The 5,762-nt window shown below is 34.3% G+C and overlaps 1 non-coding gene across 1 annotated transcript; it reads right to left on the bottom strand.

Annotated features, from left to right (window-relative positions):
• Positions 1-2,728: 2,728 nt before the first annotated feature.
• TRNAS-CGA (transfer RNA serine (anticodon CGA)) lies at positions 2,729-2,810 on the bottom strand. The gene has a single exon. It is a non-coding gene; the product is annotated as a tRNA-Ser (tRNA).
• Between the last annotated feature and the right edge of the window lie 2,952 nt (positions 2,811-5,762).

Raw genomic sequence — 5,762 nt, 5'->3', positions numbered from 1 at the left:
CATGAGTACACTTCTAGATGGCAGTCATAGAAACCAAATAGATCACATAGCTGCTGAGCGAGAGAGAAAAAGAACACTAAAGAATGTTAGAAGCTTCAGAGAATCAGATGTTGTCAGTGATCATTTACTTATTGCCACGCAAGAGCCCTTGGATATCAAATGAGACACGGGATACAAGAACGAATAGACAAAAGCAAAGGGTACTAGCATGCAAATTTCGTGAATGAGATGAAGAACGCAAAGTTGAACATGCTAAGTGCTGAAGTTAGTTAGCGAAGTTGAACAAGGGTCAAGAAGAAATAAAAGAACGTTTTTGGACAAGCAAGCTAATTAATTTGACAAAGTAAAGTCATGTATACAAATTTTTGTCACTTGTACACACGTAACTTTTTGATATTCACAAATATTAAGCCACAAATATCGTTTAATATCCAGTTCACTATTCCTCGGGAATCACTTACACCCAAGGGGAATTATATTTGGTAAGTGTTTCGTCACCGGCAGGATTCAAACCGCTGCCTTGTTGACAAACAACGACAGACAGTGACTTGGACCACTGAGCCATCAAGATATATATATATATATATATATATATATATATATATATATATATATATATATATATATATATATATATACATATATATATATATATATATACATATATATTTCCCTCAGTAGGGTGTTTGTAGAGAAAAAACAGAGCAACAGCCAATTCCAGACTCATGCCATAAACAGAGTAAATCACCACTTGTGCAGAAAACTTCCAGAACATAATCTATTTTATGCTCCTCTGAGGAAGCCACAGTAACGCTGCATTAGTCAGGACAGTCAGTATATGATTGAACGCTACCGCATTAGTAGTAAAAGGTACTACCAATTCATTTCTACCCGTGTGAACCCGACAGAATAAGGGGAAAGAAGATAGCGTCCTGTCCGATCTCCATAGTCTGAAAATCTCCTACTGACGTGGCCAAGGTGTCGAGTTCCCAGGTCCCTTATTCATGTTGCAAAAAGGAGAATAAAAGTAAAAATTACATGTATATATGTATATATATAATATATGTGTATATATGCATATATATATATATTATGTGTGTTTTTATAGTAAATTAATTGCAAATTTGATGGATATATTTTCATGAAGGTGACTCATATGTGTTACTCTGTCATGCTTCAGTGTCCATAACACGCATTGCCATTTGGAATAAAACTTTTGTTTATGGATTTTCGCGTATAATATTTTTTTTTATTTTGATGATTAACCTTTTTATGGTACAGTATTGTTTTGATTATTATAGTTTTTTGCGGGCTCTGTCATGTTATATGGATTTATTTACTTTTATTGGGATACAGTTTCATTTGATTATTTTACATATTGATGTAAATTCGATTTTATTCATAAACTTTTTGAGGCTCATTCTGTTTTTAGTTTTCTATAAAAGAAAACTATTGTGCCGGCTTTGTCCGTCCGGCAGCACTTTATTTTGTCCGCACTTTTTCTCTCCGCCTTCAGATCTTATAAACTACTGACACTAGAGGTCTGCAAGTCGGTATGTTGATCATCCACCCCCCAATCATCAAACATACCAAATTGCAGCCCTCTACCCTCAGTAGTTTATATTTTATATTAGGTTAAAGTTAGCCATAATCGTGCTTCTGGCAACGATATAGGATAGGCCACCACCGGGCCGTGGTTCGGTTCATGACCCTCGGCTCATACAGCATTATACTGAGACTACCGAAAGATAGATCTATTTTCGGTGGCCTTGATTATACGCTGTACAGAAAACTCGATTGCGCCGAAGAAACTTCGGCGCATTTTTTACTTGTTTATATAGTTTTGGTGAAGCAATTTGCGGTCAGCACTCTTTTCAGATACAGTGTTGTTTTGTGGCTATTCTTTTAAGGGATATAGGTGGCTATTCTTTTAAAGGATACAATATTTCAATGAAGTTTTTTCTGGGGAATCTATGTCGTTTGACTGATATACTCACTGGGATAAGCTGTCCCTTTTTTTCTGGTATATTGGGATATAATTCCGTTTTGATTCATAAAGTTTACGAGTGCATAGTCATAGTGATTTATATTCTAATTATGATACAATAGCAGTTTGGTTAATAGGCTGGTTGCATAGGAATCTTATTTTCAGCATTATATTTATGTGATACAATGTGTTTGGTTGATATATGTTGGGGATACAGTGCCATTCTGATTAATATACTTTTATGGAATACAGTGCATTTTACTGGCATGCGTTTTGGGGATACAGTGTCGTTCTATATAAGGTTACTGTACTGTTATATACTATGGGGGATACACTTTTATTGTAGGGATACAGAGTTAATACGATATTTATCGTCGACGTTATTTTTTTTTATATTGTGAGCGTAATAGCTTCAGTATCGATGTGTGCGGAATGGCAATAAAGTTTTTTATGGCTAGAAGTCAGTTCAGTTTGTGCGCAGTAGTGTCGTATTTTATAAAGCGAATTATTTAATAAAATTATAGTAAGATTTTGAAGTTATGTGCGTAAATATTTCACGTTAGTTATTATTGACAATGCAAGGATAGTTACATTACCAATCTCTCTAACATTCACATTACTGTATATATTTTTATATATATATATACCTATGTTCACATAAATTTACTTTAGCCTCTTTTCCGTTTAGCGGCACCGAGAGGATTAGAATCTGTTACTCAAAGGGATCATAATGTTTTTAACCGCTGTGGACAGGATTCGAACCTGTGCGGGCATAGCCCAATGGATTTCGAGTCCATCTCCTTAACCACTCGGACACCACAGCCATTGAAAGCGAGAGATGTTGCGCGTTATTCATACAGTGTTCATGAACTGCTGTTATTCATCCCTCGGTTTTGTTCTGTAATTCTTACCATTATTTCTGTTTGGTTCTTCTTCTTCTTCTTATGTCGTTGGTCCATTGTGGCTTGTTTATGTTATTGATAAGGCACGGTTTGCTTTCGCTGCTGTTTATATTTATTGAATATACATGATAAAAATGCTTTACTGGAATTCTATTATGACGATCATATATTTTTTTTCAAGTGCTTAAATTATTAATAATCAACAGTAATGATCTTCACTATCATCTTTAGCAATAATAGTAGTAGTAATATTAGTAGCTGCGGCGAGTTTGATGATGACTACTTTGATATAATCATTTGTAATTTTATAGTAATGATGTTATTTATTATTCTTATTTTTTTATTATTATTATTCTTGGCAGTAATATTAATACAGTACTGGTGTTACTAATATTATTAGGAACAGTACAGTAATTCAAACACACAAACCATGAATATCAGTTCGTGGATTTGTTTACAGTGTATTTGTTGTGATAGGGTTAGTAGTGACAGTAACGGTGTAGCAACAGTAGTATCGGCAGTTAACAAGTACTACGCAAACTTATAAACAAAAACCGTGGGCATCAATTCTTTGATATGGTGCAATGTGAGTACTGTAGCACTAGTACTTATAGAACTGTAGTAGTAGCAGGAGTAGTAGTAGTTGTAGTCGTTAATGAAACCCGAACTCCAAACAGTATGAATATACAAATATACTGTTAATTCTTTGATTGATTGGTTATTTGAATACTGTCGTTGTAGTGTATGTGGTTATAAACAGTACAAGGAACAATAGTAGTTGTACAAGTAGTAGTAGAGTAGCACAAACAAGCGATATGATATTATCAAAACACAAAATCACACACACACACACATTTATTTATACTAACGTAGTTTCCAGGATTTTGTGACAAGATAGGTATTGAATTATGGTCCTAGTATTCACTGTTAGTAAAGCTAGTAGTAGTAGTAGTAGTAGTAGTAGTAGTAGCAGCAACAGCAATAAACAAGTGATATCCAAGCCCACACAAAAAAGCACGATCATCAGTTATTGGATTTGTTGGCAATTTGACTATTGTTGTAATAATATTGACAGTAATGTTAATACTAGTTGGGCTGGTCGGAAAAGTAGTAGTTGTTCTTAACGTGTTCAGCAAACCCACACATAAAAGTTTTTGCTTCTGTTTTATACCGAGTGCGCCTTGCAACTTTCTCCAATCTCATTCATCGAAACTACTGTAAAAGTATTTTCTCCTCACCCTGAAATTATTCCACGTGCTGCCTTGGCACAGCGACATATTGGAAGCGGGACACCTTTGAACAGGTGCGAATATTATAACAGACGGTAATTAGACAAAATAGCAGGTGACATTCCACTTGATGGGCGACCTTGAATTTTATTCCAACTTGGGGCTTCATTAGGAAAGAGAGAGAGAGAGAAAGAGAGTTAGGTAATATATATATATAATATATATATACATATATATATATATATATATATATATATATATATATATATATATATATATATATATATACACACAAATATATATATATATATATATATATATATATATATGTGTGTGTGTGTGTGTGTGTGTGTGTGTCTGTGTATAATTGTTAATATTACTCTATAAAAACAATGTTCTACTATATATATTAGTATTAACAATTATACACAGACACACATATATATAGATATATATATATATATTATATATATATATTATGTGTGTGTATAATTATTAATACTCGAATATATATATATATATATATATATATATATATATATATATATATATATATATATATATTATACAGTGAATCGACGATAAAATGTAAACATCTCTATGCTGGATCCTTTCTGTTTGCACTTTTCTGGATTAACTTTTTTATTTTATGTGATCTTTTTTCCTCACGTCACGCAGCCAGTTTCCTCTCTCCCTCACAAATTACTTCTATCCTGGTTTTAACCTATTACGTTTCACGTTGAACAAGGGAGCCTTCAATTTGAATAATCGGCCGTGACCTAAAATCCTTGCCTTGAATTTTAATAGAAGGCTTAACGTTGTTAGGAAAAGTCCCCCTCGGTTTTATTTTCTTCTGCTCGCTAGTATTTTTATTATTCCAAAGGCCTTGAAGGAATAAAACGTTCAATGACTCGCTGGCTGTTTTGCATTTCCTACCATTCGCATATTTTGTGACAAGGTGACATTTCAAAGTCAGAGGGCTAATTATTTCATGCTCGGTCACACTCTTTTGCGCCTCTCTCTCTCAAGTTGTGTTTTTTGGTGTCGACTCTCTCTTTCTCTCTCATAGTAGTGTTTTTGGTGTCGACTCTCTCTCTCTCAAAATAGTGTTTTTGGTGTCGACTCTCTCCCCCTCTCTCTCAAAGTAGTGTTTTGATGACTCTCTCTCTCTCTCTCTCTCAAAGTAGTGTTTTTGATGACTCTCTCTCTCTCAAAGTAGTGTTTTTGGTGTCGACTCTCTCTCTCAAAGTAGTGTTTTTGATGACTCTCTCTCTCTCAAAGTAGTGTTTTTGGTGTCGACTCTCTCTCTCTCTCAAAGTAGTGTTTTTGATGACTCTCTCTCTCTCAAAGTAGTGTTTTTGGTGTCGACTCTCTCTCTCTCAAAGTAGTGTTTTTGATGTTGACTCTCTCTCTCTCTCAAAGTAGTTTTTTTATGTCGTCTCTCTCTCTCTCAAAGTAGTTTTTTGATGTCTCTCTCTCTCTCTCTCTCTCTCTCTCTCTCTCTCTCTCTCTCTCTCTCTCTCTCTCTCTCTCTCTGTCACAGCATAAATTCAGTCTCCCCACCCCCTCTCTCTTTAGAAGTATCGGAGCCTTTTTTACTTTTGTGTTATCAGATGGATAATGAAATTAGTGACAATAATAATA

This window comes from Macrobrachium rosenbergii, chromosome 9, assembly GCF_040412425.1.
Source record: "Macrobrachium rosenbergii isolate ZJJX-2024 chromosome 9, ASM4041242v1, whole genome shotgun sequence".
Classification (NCBI taxonomy): Eukaryota; Metazoa; Arthropoda; class Malacostraca; order Decapoda; family Palaemonidae; genus Macrobrachium; species Macrobrachium rosenbergii.
This window is presented reverse-complemented; position numbering and strand designations above follow the sequence as displayed.